General features: G+C 42.2%; 1 pseudogene; it reads right to left on the bottom strand.

Moving 5' to 3' along the window:
• LOC137654100 (uncharacterized) overlaps positions 1 to 15,942 on the bottom strand; it is a 119,640-nt pseudogene that overhangs the window by 30,723 nt on the left and 72,975 nt on the right.

Genomic DNA, 15,942 nt, shown 5'->3' with positions numbered 1-15,942 from the left:
TCCCTACTGCTATGTTCATTAAAACTTGCACACCTAGGTACCTCTCTCATAAACACTGTCTTACAAACTTCCTCTACTTCATTCTCACTACTATCTTCACTGTCTACTCCCTTCTTGTTGCCTTCTTCTTCATTTGAATACAATGAATCTAATTCTACACTCAAAGTCCTATCTTTAACTATTCCCTTCTTACCCTTTTTCTTACTTACCACCTTCACCCATTCATGATCATCCTCACTCACACCCTGACCTTTCTTCTTTTCTTTCTTCACATTATCTTTACCTTTCTTCTCCTTCTTCCTATCACCCTTCGTTCCAATCTTACTATGTCTAGGCCCTTTACTTTCAATATCACTATCACTACCGTCCCCATTATCACTTACCCTATCCTCTTCCACAATCAACCCGTTACCAGAAGCAGAAGCCACTCCTCCGACTGCACCTTCACCTACAACAGTTTTCATCATCCCCATTACTTGCCCTATCATATCTTCCATTCGTTCCTCATTCTCTTTCATCCTCATCTCAAAACATTCTTCCACTTTCGCTACAGTTCCCTTTAACTCCCTAAGCTCCTTCTGCATCACCGCATTCTCCCAGTTCAACCTCTCATTCTCTACTAGCAACCTCTCCTCACGCTCCTTACTCAGCCGCAATTCCTCCCTCAAAACCCATAATTGCTCCTCCATTTTTCATCAACCTTAATCCTAATTCCGTCCTTCGTCCAACAGTCCAGCTTCTATCCCACCTCGGCAGTCCCTGTTCGGGCGCCAAATTTATGTGGCGAGATGTCAACAAAAACAAACCCCCACACCTTTGATCACTCTTCTTTCAAAATATCCCACAACACAAACTTTTCCCTGACTCTACTTCAAACTGGACTCTTGGACAGAAGGAAAATGAAAACAAAACATAACCTTAACACTATATTCTTAAAAGTAAACGCAATCATAAACCAAAAAAAACACTTATCACGAATCATAAACAATATTAAATATAAACCGTAACACCATTCAAATAAAAAACCCTAACAACTTAAAATTAACACACCCAAAACCAATATTTGTTTATGTGTGGACCACTTTGTCCACACAAGGGCCAACAGTCGTTAAAAGCCCAAAACCACAACTCTGCAGCAACGCCACAATATGGCAACACTTGACACTCAGTCAATACAAAAATGCTTTCATTGATTTAGTCCGTAAGCGTAATCATCATCATCATCATCCTCATCGGTATCATCATCATCAACAGCAATCAGAAGTAAATTCGGTCCGGGTCGTCAACAAATAAATCAATCTGAGCAGTCTTAAAACAATCTAATGCAGGCCAGGTCGTCAACTAAAGATCGGCATTCAAAAATAACTCTCCAAAGGAGGAATCGCGGCCTGCCAAAAAAAAGAAAAAAAACGCTTACGAAAACTCCTAACTAAACTAAACTATCGCACTATAATCAAAGATAAACAATAAACTTTCTATCACTCATGAACGCGCCTAACAAAATAAATAAAAACAGTAGTTACTCAGAATATAAAAAAAAGCTTCACAGCCGGCTTTCGAAGAGCAAAAAAAATACACAGCCGACTTCTTCTATCGTTCGATATCCAATGCTTTCGCCCAAGACATTCATCATCACCCTATCCTAGCTAAAAAGTAAACAAACAACCTCAATTATACCAACAATCTTTCCAACTTCAAACAATCATTCGCTAATTACCCCTTTCCTCAGCGCGCACCGCGGACACACAAAACACGCACACACAAACGCACATACACACATACTCTCTTGCGCACGCGCAATCTAACAAAACGAAGCAAATGAAATTCTCTCTCTCTCTCTGACGAAACTAAAGCAAATAAACACGCTTTCTTTCTTTCTTGCGGTTTGACAAACTTAAGTAAATAAACACTCGCTCACACACACACACACACACTCTCTCTCTCTCTCTCTCTCTCTCTCTCTAATGACAAAGCTAAAGCAAATAAAATGTCTCTATTTAACAATACTAAAACAACTCTCTCTCTCTCTCTCTCTCTCTCTCTCTCTCTCTCTGTGTGACAAAACTAAAGCCAATACTGTAAACACTCTCTCTCTCTCTCTCTCTCTCTCTCTCTCTCTCTCTCTCTCTGACAAAACTTAAATAAACACACTCACACACTCTCTCTCTCTCTCTCTCTCTCTCTCTCTCTCTCTCTCTCTCTCTCTCTCTCTCGATTTGGCAAACAAAAATAAATTAAAATAAAATTAATCCTCCACACTGCGAAAGCTCAAACCAAATTAAAGTACTTCACCAAATATGATGGGAAAAACTCCAGGTTTCAACAGCGAGTAAAGTACGTCTTGTCGACACGTCGACAGAGAAGAAATTGAGTCTTTGTTTACATCGAGAGTGGTATCTGGCCGACAGTTGGCGCTGGTGGGCACACCCGCAACCTGTATAGCGATCGCTGGCGAGTTTTTACTGTTTTTTGTCTGTCGAGCAACAGAGTTGCAGCTATTATATATTCACCGGCTAAGTTAAATATTTAAAAACAGCAAGCATGCTCTCCACTGAGCCAAAATTAAAAAGTGGATCAATAGACTGCAGTGAGAGTGGGGTGGTTGGTCCGCCACCCACTAACTAGCAGCGGGTTGTTTACTCTTCTTATAAATTTTATGGCTACTTTCCTGGTATGTCAGAACAATATTGTACTGTATACTCAGTAAAGAGGGAATGGTTTGTATTTATGTAGGAACAAACAAGTTCAAGTTAAACTAATCCAAGAGCAAAGATGGATTAGCCAAATGTAAAGTGAGTGGTTTTCTAAAAAAAAATATCTTGCATCTTGTTTATTATGAAGGAAAAAACTAGCAACACTATTAACATAGCTTTTTTAACAACTGTTAATCTAACATAGCTTTTTTAACAACTGTTAATCTAACATAGCCTTTTTAACAACTGTTAATTACTTTTCACTGATTTTAATTAGCTAGGTAATTCAATAAAGAAGATCCCATAAATAAAAAATCAAAGTACTGTACCTGAACATCAACATATGGGTTAGGCCGCATGTACTTCATCTGGAACCCTGGGTCTCTATCAATCCAACCCTCTGAACCATAAATCAATGTGATGGGCACTTCCTCTCTCAGAGGCTCCATTCGCTGAATCACTGGATATTTAGCCCAACCAAAGCCAGCCATTAAAGTATGGAAAGCAAATTCTCCACTGAAATCAAAAACTAAAATTTAGTTACCTAGCTTCACTAATTCAGTTAAAAGTGTTGACAAACCCCTGGTTTACTGGCCAAATTAGTGTACTTTCAAGAGCACCCTCCAAAAATTTTCTTTTCCTGCATTTACTTATATTTTTTTTTCTTTCTTTTTTTTTACAAATATGATATTTGGAAATAATTTTTATTATTCCCAACTAATACAAACCTGTAGTTATTTATAGGGATTATCTATCAGCAAAGCTGGAAGGTTAGTCATTACACTTTTAATGCAAGGTCACCTATATCTACTCACTCATTGGTGAACTATGTCACTTTTTTTATTGCAGGTAGGACTTATTGGGGACAGATGTTGGTGGGACAATTTGTATACTATAAATAACTACAGGTTTGTATTAGTTAGGAAAGATACAAATTATTTCCAGATTTGTCATTTGTCCCTCCACTAACAACCCTTCGTTATTCATAGGGATGACTCACCCTTAGGAGGGTGGCAAGTCCAAACACTGGCTTGGTGATTGACCTGGGTGCCCCCTGTACAGTATTAGACGTATTCATAGGATAACTAATTCTGATGTAATATTCATTATGCGAATATTTTGACAAAGAAAATTATGCTATACACACACTTCTTGTGTAATACCATCCTTATCTTGGGAAGAACACAGAAAAGGTGCCGAGAGGATTGACACTTAGGGAAGTTTTCACGATGAACCTTGTGGCCACTTTTCATGGAAGGGGTCGCACTGTAATTTCTTCACGAGTTTTCCACTCGCATTGGCACTCGAGAGTGAAGGCATGTACTTGTGTGGCACCATTTGACAGAAACTTTATATTCCCAAACAGATTTCTGAGAAGGTGCTTCCTATCAAGGACTCAGGGCCCATGTTCAATCACGAACACAATTTGAGCTTTCAATGTCAGCAAGTTAATAGAACAAAGAAGGTCGTGTTGTTGAGTTCCCTTCACCACGATCCGTCTGAGATCGAGAAGAGGAAAACTGAAATTCAGATGTTCTATAACTTAACACAGGAAGGGAGGGGGGGGGGTGTAGACACACATGATCAGATGTGTGCTACATCAAATCTTATTCCCTTTTATGGGATACTGAATATAGTAATAGTAAATTCCTATATTCTGTACACGTCCATGCCCTTCTCCAAGTTGATGCCAAGGCGAACTTTCCTCAAGGACATCGCCTTTGATTCGTGTGCTCCCCAAGTGAAACATCGGTACGACACATCTGCGGGAAAGTTTTCCAAGTTGCTCCGTCAACTAATGTTTGACGCTTTTAAGCTTCAGCAACTTGAACCCAGACTTGCCAATCGCTGTGTCACGTCAAGCTGCTGAAAAGAATTCAATGCCAAAGTTGCTCATTCAAGAACAATCATAAGAAGAACACAGCCTGTTTGAGGTGTCTGAAACCTATGTGTCTTTGCAGCACCAAACTGTGTTGTGCCAAGAGTGTGCTTGATAGTTGTTCTAGGTAAGAAACTAAAATAAATATTTGTATTTCTTACCATTCTATGATTCATAAAATTGCATATTATCCATTTTGTTTCCATAAAAGTATATAATTATTCCTGTTTATGTAAGTTTGTACCTTTTTTTTAATTGAATAATAATTTACAAACTTCATTCTATCTACCATAATATTTTTATGCAAATCCTCGAACAATCATATAAGTAAATAACTCGCTGATATTGACATATCTTTCTCCATTTCAGGTAATAGTTTTGTGGTTTGGTGGCCATTTTGTAAGTATATCCAACAGGTAAGCTAGTATTCCACTTTCTTATAAAAATTTCTGATATTTTCATGCATAGATACCATCCTCAGCAATGGATATAAGGATTTTTCTTGGAAATTTTCGTAATAAAACTAGGCTATCAAAAAAATAAAGTGTCCCTTTATATAACACTAAATAATATCTAAGTGCATATTTTTTACACATTTTCATTGGACGATAATACAATATTCTGTAAAAAAAAAAAAAAATCATCCCCTAACTATGGCATTTACCTACACCAAAATTTTTGTTTAAAACGGAATATATATATATATATATATATATATATATATATATATATATATATATATATATATATATTTATTTATTTATTTATTTTTGCCAAAAAACACATACTTTTTTCTCGTTTCAGGAAACGTTCCCCCCTGGATCTCAACAAATAGTGGTCAAATATCATAGAATAAGTGGTTAGAATAATCTTAGTCTAATTTCATACTAATATTTTGGAAAAGTAATTTTTTTGTAATTTTATTTTTTTCTTTAATTTATTTGTGATATTTATTTTGAACTTGGCTTTCATTTACTTTTTCAGAAGATTAGAGTAATCCTTGATTTTTTTTTTTTTTTTTTTGGATATTGAAAAGTTGTGAATTGGCTCAAAAAGGGATTTTGATGAAGGAAAAATCTATTTCTTGGGAGAGACCTGTGACGCCCGGTGAAAAAGTCCTTCTTTACACTTTTTCTGATATAAATCTTCCAAATATACCAGAGAAAGATAAAAGCATGGAATGCAGAGGTTACTACCCTCGCACAAGCACCTTGTGAGTGTCGTGTATACATCAGGGGCGTGTGAAAACTACTATTCACAGGCTGTCTTCCATTTAGATAACTCCTTCATCAAAGGGAAGGGCCGTAACAAAGACCCCAGAGACCACACTTGGACCACGCCACCGTCACCCACACGAGCGCCCTCTAGGTCATCCTTCTGCAAGAACATATGGCTTGGCAAGGAAAGGGTGGGTCCGTACAAAAATAACCGGGAAGGGTTTCACCAGGCGTCACAGGTCTCTCCCCAGAAATAGATTTTTCCTTCGTCAAAATCCCTTTTCTGGGTCGACCTGTGACGGCCGGTGAAAATGTACCAGAGAATGCCTTCCAAGCCCAATAAAGTAATAACATAATGAGGAGAATACAATCACCATGTACGACAATAATATAATATAATAATGAAAGTAAACGTCCAATTACCAACTAGCCAAATGACATAGGGAACGTAAGGCTAAATAACTATGACGACAAGGAATCAACTGAGTGTCGAAACGCAAAAGGCATCAAACCTTACATGTCTAAGCATATCTAAACATTAAAGGAACGGTAACTACAATAACAATTAAACCATAGGAATTAAACATGGCAAATATCATAGGGCTAACGAACTACCCAGGAGAGTGGCGACGTGGTGTGAGTGGCGGGTAGGAGGGAGAAGAGAAGAGATGGAAGAAAGGAAGAAGAAGAGATTAATGGGGAGAGATAAGGCTCCCCGCTGCCATTGTCGGGTATTTAAGGGCCTGTAAGATCTTTAGATAGTGGCGTTAAAACCATAGGGGATTTCCAACCCGTATATTTTTTTAAATCATCAAAGTCCCTGTTTTGGAAGTAATTGATGGAGGTATCTACTGTCCGTATATCATGAGCCTGGGGAAATGATTCCGGATTAGTATGTTTAATGAAGTAGAGGATTTGTTGCCTGATACTGTGAATGGAAATAGTACCTCCTTGTTCCCTGATAACCAAGGGGCCAGACGAGCGGGTGGCAGTTCTAGCTAAAAAGGCCTTGAGAGTAGTGACTGGACACAGAGAAAGGATCCTGGGGAAGAAGAATAATCTTCCGAGGGGAGCACCTATTTTGCGGATCCTCATTTTTAGCTAGGAAAGCTTTGTCTGGAGAAAGGAGTACTTCGGCTGAAGGGAGGAAATCTATGTTTTCCGGGTTTCGTGAGAGAGCTGCTAGTTCTGATATTCCATCACCTGAGGCCAAAGCCGTTAGAAATAAAGTCTTCCTAAGAAGAGTGATATAAGAGCAGGATTCATTGTCCGTGTCCGTCGCAAGTGTGAGGACACCGTTCAGAGACCAAGAGTCCTTTTGTGGCCGAACCGAAGGTCAAAGCCTAGCACATGTTTTTGGAATAGATGAGAAATAGGAATCAGCTAGGTTAATGTTAAACCCAACAAGGAAGATCTTCTTCAAAGCTGACTTAATGGTGGTTAAAGTGCTATCTGTTATGCCTTTGTCAAATAGGAACCTCAAGAACGAGATGGCTAAATTCGGAGACATACGAGTATGGTCTGAACTCTTAGGAAATCTGCTAGTTGTTAACGGCCGAATCATATTGGCAAATTGTCGAGTCCCTTTTGTCTGATTCGATGAAGAGAACGTTTTCCGGGTCAATGTTCGCGTCTCTACGAGCTGCAAACTTCCTGTAGTCCACAAAGTTAGAGTTTTGGCTATCCTTGATAATCTGACACAGTGAGTTTGGATTACTTGGGTCAGTTTGGGGAACGGAATCCGGAAGGGACGGAGTTTCAACTCGAGGAGGAGAGGAAACCAACTGTTCTTGGCCAGTGAGGTGGTACTAAAGCCACTGCCCCCCGGAAGGAGCGTAGTTTGTGTAAAAGTTTCATTAGAAGATTCACTGGGGGAAATAGGTAAATCTTCTTCTAATGGTTCCAATCCCGGGTAAATTCGTCCATGGCATAAGCCTGAGGGTCCAGGGTTGGGGTCACATAACAAGGAAGTTTGTGATTCATCTGAGTTGCAAATAGATCTACCTGGAGGCCTGGAACCAGCCTGAGTATCCACCGGAATGAAATTATGTCTAGAGATCATTCTGACTCTAGTGGTTTCGTCCTGGATAGTGAGTCCGCTCTCACATTCTGGACTCCCGCTAGGTGAGTTGCTGACAGGAACCAGTTCTTTTCTGTTGCCCAGGCGAAGATAGTGACCAGGATCTGATTCAGGTTGGGTGACTTGGATCCTCCTCTGTTGACGCAGTGTACTACGTCTGTGCTGTCTGACACTACTCTGATGTGGGTCAACCTAGGAGGAGAGAGTCTCTTCAGGGTCAAGAACACTGCCATGGCTTCGAGAACATTGATATGGGACTGTTTCATGACGGGTGACCAAGAGCCCTGAAACATCTGATGTTCGAAGTAATCCCCCCTTCCACTTAGAGACGCGGCTGTATGGAATGTCACTTCTGGAGGTGGGAATTGTAGAGGAACCGATTTGGAGAGGTTTTTCGGTTCGGACCATGGGCGTAGTCTCATTTTCAAGACAGAGGGGATCTTCGAGACCTTGTCTCTTAAAGGTACTGTAGCTCTCTTTCTCCAAACTCGATTGATGTCTTTGAGTTTGGCTTTTAATAGGAGATCTGTTACTGAAGTGAATTGGAGAAGGCCGAGGATACTTTCTAAGGCTCTTCTGGACATCTGTTTGTGTTTCAGAAAATTCTTGATCTTGGAAGCTATTCCTCTAACCTTTTTGGAAGGGAGGGACAACGTGTGCTTCGAAAGGTCCCACTGAATGCCTAACCATTCTAAGTGGCCTGATGGTTGCAGGCGGGACTTTTGGAGATTGACCCGAAATCCCAGGTTGTCGAGAAATCGAAGTACTTCCTTCGTAGCTCTGTTGCCTTCTATGGCCGACCGGGCCCAAATGAGCCAACCGTCCAGATAAGCAATAATCTGTATCCCTTGGTTCCTGAGTTGTTCTAACACTGTCTCTCCCAGTTTCGTGAATATCCTGGGATCAATGTTGAGGCCGAAGGGCATGACTTGAACGCAAAGGCTTTCCTGCCTAGGCGGAAACTCAGATAAGGAGAGAAGTTTCGAGTTATAGGCACATGATAATAGTCGTCGGTAAGGTCGACAGAGGTGGTGACGCCCCCACGGGGAAGTAAGGTCCGTACCTGAGAGATAGTCAACATCCGGAACTTGTCGCAGAGAATGTAAGAGTTTAGCTTTGACAAGTCCAGATCCCCTCTCAATGCCGACAAGTCTTTCTTCGGAATTGTGAACAGGCGGCCTTGGAACTTCAGTGATCGAACCCGTTTGATTGCTTTCTTCTTGAGTAACTCTGTGGTGTACTCTTTCAGGATGGGAGTGGATTTCTGGGAGAAGGTCACTAGTGGAGGAGAACCTTGTGGTCATTTCCACCTCAAACCTTTAGAGATTATGCTATAAGCCCACGGACCGAAGGTCCAATGGTCTCGAAAGTGGTAAAGTCTCCCCCCTACTGGGACCACCTCGTTGTGAGGGAGTGAATCTAGGTCCTTTCCTTCCCCGAGTCCCCTTTTTCCTAGGTCCGCCTCGATGGCGGAACTGTCTTCTACTCCTGTAGCTTCCTCTCTGGTGTCCGCGAAAGGAACCTGAGGGTTCGGAGCTAGGGGTGTATGCAGGCGAGGACATCCAAATGGGGTTGGGCTGTGTACCTGGGGAATCAGTGAGGTAGACCACCTGATGAAGGGGATTCGGATGCAGAGACGTCGAATCAGAGGAAGACTGTGATGACGAGTGGGTAACTGACGATTGATGGCAGTGACCCCGGTTCGTTTTGTAGGGGGTAAATCTCTGCTTCTTCTTGAAGAAAGCTTGCTTTTGGTCTTCGACCTTCTTTTTGGCAGTGAGGCCCCGCCTCACCTGCAATTTTGGTTTGCTCTCGTATCATCTTGTAGAACATTGTTCACCTCCTCCTGAGGGAAGAGGGTTTTACCCCAGCAGGAGGAAGCTATCAGCCTGCTTGGTTCATGTCTGATAGAGGCCTCAGACAGAACCTATTTAATACAACTAACCCGAGCAGACCACAAAGCGTGTAGGTCGATTTGGTAGGACAGAGATAGGTTCTTCGTAAATATCCGAAACAAGGTCTCAGTGGGATAAATCGAGGCTAGGGACTCCCCGAGGTGGGGTCCGTCTCTTTAAGAGTCGGCATGGCAGAACCTTCTTTGACATCTTGAATAGTAAGACCTGTCAATTTATCCGTAATAGGCAAGGTAATAATGAGAGCAGTTGTAGATATGGCGTAAGCCCCATTGTGTGGGGTGGGCTTGGAATTAGCGTACCCCCAGACCGACAACATCCTGGCCCAGACAGCTTGGGCCTGATCTTTAGGAAATATTACCGTTACCTTCGGTACCTTGTCTAACCTAACCAAGGCATGCTCTTTCAATCGAACGAATCCGTTGAATGGGAATTCTAGTCCCGGAGGGTAAATTCTAGGACCTCTAGAGGGCGGACGCCTATGCCATCCAGAGTTATGGTACCATCTATATATGGGACATGTAAGGCAAATTTCTATGGGTTGCTTTTATCGAAGGAGGTTACTTCGATGCGTCTGGGGCTGTAGGGGGAGACATCCGAGTTCCTGAATGGATCAGATTCGCCACCATATCTTTGAGCTCCGTCATAGCTCCTTGGCTTGCCCTAGAATGTGTTGTATCTGCTCTTTAACCCTATCCCTGATCAGGTCGGCGGGGAAGGAGGGATCCTGAGCACGACCCGCTGTCGAAGCCCTGGACTTATCGGACTTCGTCTTTTAGCAGTCACGGTTTTATGCAAGGTAATATGAACATCAGGATCCTTTGAGGGTCCTAGGCCGGTGACGCAGATAATGGCAAAGCTGAAGGCTCAAAACTCATCACCACCTACCTGCCCGTCCATGGGGTCGACGTCCAACCCTAGAGAGGACACGCCGAGGAGATAGGGTCCGCCAGATGGAGCATTCCTTCCAAATCTTGACACCCAAGGGCGGAGAGCCGCTCTTGCAGCCCGGAGAGATTCATCATCATCCTGAAAGAAGTAGGGGGATTAGTGATGAAGGAGAAGACCGTTCTCCTCAATAAGCGATGTATACATAAATCAAGAACAAATTAAATCATCGCCAAAGGATACCAAAAAGAAACAAATTAGAACCAACTTACATCATCGTTCAGGAGTAGGGAGGACAGCTCGTAGCAGAGCGTGCATGACTCCGGGAACCATACCATGTAGGCGGACCTTCTGTAAAAGAAAGGAGACATAAGTCTGGATGTTCCTTGAAACTCTGGTTAGTGATCCTATTCACAGGCTGGGATCAACCAAATTATCTATAAATAATAATATATATGTTTATGTATATATTTGTACATGTATATAATACATATGTCTATATTTATGCATATATTTAATTATAAATATGTATATATATGGATAAATATCCATACAACATCGTGTTCATATAGAAATAAATTTCTACTCCGTACTTGGGATTGAACGCTAGCCCCTTCTAATGAAAAGCCAAGTCGAAACCAACCATGCCATGAGAGGCCATTTTACTGTTCCTTGAGACTCTGGTCAGTGAACAGATGAATCAAAAGAAATAAATAACATTAATTATGTGTGACTAATATGGTTTTCAAAATTGTTAGCTAGAGCTACAAATTAATATACTAAAATCCAGTAACCACATAACATGTAACTATAAACCTCATCAGTAAAATAATGTTAACCCCGGTTCTGAACGTCTGAGTGATCTCTGTTGACACCGGAGATCCGGTGACAAAGGTCCGTCATAGTGAAAACGTGAACATCAGCGGTAAGATAATATTAACCTCAATACTGAACGTCTGTGTGATCTCCGGTGAAGCCGGAGATTCGATGAAAAAGGACCGTAATAATTAAATTGTGATTAATCATGAAAAAAGATTCGTGTGCATGAGGCCGAAGCCCGAGTCTGAGTGCCGGATTTCACTGTTGCACTCCAAATATCTGACTAGTTCCAAACCCAATGAGTATCCATTATAGCGGAGTATAACTCAAGGCGGTGATTAATCATGAAAAAAGGTTCGTGTGCATAAGGCCGAAGCCGGAGTCTGAGTGCCGGGTTTCACCGTTGCACTCCAAATATCTGACTAGTTCCCAACCCAATGAGTATCCATTATAGCGTAGTATAACTCAAGGCGGTGAACGTTCCGAAGAGAAGGGTGTCGGCATAAAGCGATCCCAAAATAATGACTCATACACTAACGGAACCTATTAATAATGCTAGCTATATTAACAGTAACCACATCAATAAAACGTAAATACCATCAAACCTAATATCATAAACCCGGAGAAGAAGCGGAGGCAGGAATAACTCGTGATCGTATAAAACGGAAAACGGGAAATCCACCTCTCCTTACTCGAGCTTAAGAAAGAAAACGAGAGAAAGGGTAACTCGTAACTGTAGTAACAGAAAACGAGCACTCCATGCTCACGCTCTCATGGTTACATTATAAAGAACCAAAATCACACAATAATATGATAAGAATATTGATAAAATTGTAATAACCAAGAACGAAGAATAACGACAACGTAACAAATAAATATAAAGATATAGTCTAAAACGAGCACCTTCCCGAGGCGTGTGCGTAAACTATAACCAAGGCAAGAACGTTATTCTTCGTTCGTCCAAATTGGACTTGCTAGCAAAAAAAATACCATAGTAAAAACAATAACAAAATAATAATAAAAATGGTCATAAATCGTAAGTGATATAACCTAGATGACAGAGTACCAGATGGGCAATATTAACTTGAAAAACTATCGAAGCGAACAAGGCCAAAATGGCTGCCGTCACCGAGGAAGGCCAAGCCGCTTCCCAAAATTAAAATCCACATTACTGGAAAGAGAATAAATGCCCGGTACTGAAAAAAACTGTCAAAACAAACTATGGTACTTAACATTGGTAAAGGTGAAGTAGCAGCGTCAGTCATGATGAATTAATGACAAACACTTGAAAACACAGAAAGCACAAAAACAATTACGACTTTGCGGGCAAGTCCAAAACATAAGGATGACATAGAGGGCGCTTGTGTGGGTGACGGTGGCGTGGTCCAAGTGTGGTTTCTGGGGTCTTTGTTACAGCCCTTCCCTTTGATGAAGGAGTTATCTAAATGGAAGACAGCCTGTGAATAGTGGTTTTCACACGCCCCTGATGTATACACGACACTCACGAGGTGCTCGCGCGAGGGTAGTAACCTCTGCATTCCATGCTTTTATCTTTCTCTGGTATATTTGGAAGATTTATATCAGAAAAAGTGTAAAGAAGGACTTTTTCACCGGCCGTCACAGGTCGACCCAGAAAATAAAATTATTATTTCTTTTTGTAGGGGGAAGGTGTCGATGTTGACCCATGGGTACCTATGCAAGTTGATGAAATAAAAATACCTATCCAGGGTTAATAAATCTAAGGAAATTTCCCTTTTTTAGCTTGACATACGTCAATATCGACTTACAATGCATCTCCTATGACCGAAAGGCTTTACTTTGTATGAACCTTTCAGATGGAAGTCATAACGAGATCTGACTCTCAATACTGATTTTTTGCTAAATTCAAAATTGGAGTAGGAAACAAGCAAGTTACAGTCTCTCTTAAGTAAGCACCCACATGGAAGGTTGGAGTAAGATTTTTAGTGTTGAGCCCTAATTTGAGACCAAAACATAGAAACTATCGGTACACAACCCAGGGTTCGAGATTCTCCATTCATTCATTACGAGCAGTGGCAGTTAGTGATCTTGAGATTATTTTGCCCTGCATGAGTGCTCTGCTGCGCTTTCGGAAGAGGACTTGAAAACTCAGGCCCGAGTGTCAACGACTCTACCTCAGCACTGGTACAACAAGAAAGGTGTTGAAGAATACGGTCTCCTTATGGCTTCAGAAGATGCTCAAGCAAGATTATCTCTTGACTGATAAGGAGGTTGAGGTAACCACTCGGGTAACATCCCACGAAGTCAGTGGTCTTGGCCTTAACTTGGCCTTCCAAAAGTCTTCCAATTGACCGGGTGATAAAGCTAGGTGTTTGTTTGGCTGCTCCAAAAGACCTTCACTTCCTTTTACATAAGAGTGTATACCCAAAGGTCCTTCGATACTAATGTTCTTGTCCCTGTGGTAGCTATTCAAGTAGGTGTGTGGACAGCCACGCTTCTGCACGAACAGTTAAGCCTCCTATCATATGTAATGCTTAACCCTTTAACCCCCAGGCTATTTGGAAATTTCCAACCCTTAACCTCCAGGGGGTTATTTTTTTCCCAGCACATTTTGCAGTATATTTTTTTTTAAATTGCTCTAACAGCCTTGATTTTTGTCATAGAAAGGTCAGGTTGGTCTCATTCTCTTGGAAAATGCCCGATTTTTTTTCAAAAAATTATAAAAAATATGAAAATAATTTTCATAGCATTTTTTTGCAAGGACGTACCAGTATGTCCATGGGGGTAAAGGGATGGCTTTTGTGAAACGTACCAGTACGTCCTTTGTGGGTAAAAGGGTTGAGACATAAGCTTCTAATAAAAGGTAAAATGTTTGGCTCTTCTACTTCTACTTTCTTTCACCCCACCTTAGAATGAAGGGGTAATACTATTACACACTAGACCCGATGTTGATATTAGCAAGCTAAATTCCTGGATACGATAGAATAACTGCCGAGAATGTTTTTGGCTGAAACTGAAGACTCCCAGAATACTTACAAATTATTTTGTGGAATGTGGCATGAAGAGGCAAAACCTGATGAATGGGAGTTGAGTGTTTTTAAAAATGCTGAAAAAAGATCTGACTGATTCTAATAATTACAGAGGCATCACACTTACATTAGTCGTCATGAAAATATATAGTACAGTATGCTCATTCTTAAGACTGGAAAGAAAGATTAATGAAAAGCCAAGAGATGAACAAGCAGGATTTCAAAAAAGGTAGAAGTTATACAGACCAAATTTTCATTTGTTCCAACACGGAGTACTTACCTCGAACTACTTTCTCAGAAGTACCTGGGATCTCCTCCCATCCGACCAGAGTTTTGTGTAGTTTACCCTACTTCCGTTTTCTGTGAGGGCTAACCTCAAGCGGATGAATACGTGCCCTGAGGCTAAGCCCGGGTCAGGAAGCATGCTAGCTTGGGTCTCGACCCTCAGTAAGTTCTCTGGTCGCGTCGCGATATCATCTCGACGCTCTCCTTATCTCAGTGCGACCCTTTGTGTCCCCGACCCCTTTGTGTCCCACGTAGTCTTCACACGGTATCCCTGTGCTTTCCCTTTGTGTCACCACGGTCTCAAGCGTTAACCTTGTGCTTTCCCTTTGTATTCCCGCAGTCTCACGTGTTAATCTTGTGCTTTCTTATTCTTTCCCGCTGCGTTCCTGTGTCTTGTGGTATTTTGCTAGTGCGGATGGAGCATCCCCGCCGTTGTCCTGGGCCTATGGCCGGGAAGTCGTGTGGTGCATTCCTGTCCAAGACGGAGGTAGATCCTCACTCCTTGTGCTCGTCGTGCAGGGGCAGAGCATGTTCTCTGTCGGACATGTGCCCAGAGTGTGAATCGTGGAGTGCAATACAGTGGGTACGGTTTGGTACGAAGAAGTAGTCGTCTTCCAAGAGGTCGCCCAAGAAGGCTAGCACCTCTTCTCCCTTGACGTCACCAGGAGAGCCTCTGGAAAGAGTTTCTCTACCACCTTCCCCTACCCAAAGTAGGGGACGAGGTAAGTTCGTTGCGGGGAAGACGCCAGTGGTTCTTCCCCAGGAGTCTGTTAATCATGATAGCGGGGTAGCAGCTTCATTCCAGGCTAGCGGGGGGCCTGAAGGTGAGTTTAGTGGGGGTTCTAGAGACGGTGCCCTGGTGCTTGCGGGTCACGTCTCTTCGGATGACCCCATGTGGAGTAAAAATGTCCCTGCCTCTTCGCCCGCATCATGGGCAGGTTTTTCAGGTACCTCCGCAGCTGAAGGCGCCCCCGAGAAGGAAGTCTCAACCCTGTCAGATCACCTCGAATGGGTACCACCGAGGACGCCCTGCAGGTCCCCGTTGAGGTTGGAGGAAGGCCTCAGAACCTGGTTCCCCGAAGAAGGGCGACCACGCTCTCCCCCAGCGCCGCCGTCTTCACTTCCAGATGTGTTTCTCCAGCCCACGCCTTCCGTGGTCC

The sequence above is a fragment of the Palaemon carinicauda genome, chromosome 15 (genome assembly GCF_036898095.1).
Source record: "Palaemon carinicauda isolate YSFRI2023 chromosome 15, ASM3689809v2, whole genome shotgun sequence".
NCBI lineage: Eukaryota > Metazoa > Arthropoda > Malacostraca > Decapoda > Palaemonidae > Palaemon > Palaemon carinicauda.
This window is presented reverse-complemented; position numbering and strand designations above follow the sequence as displayed.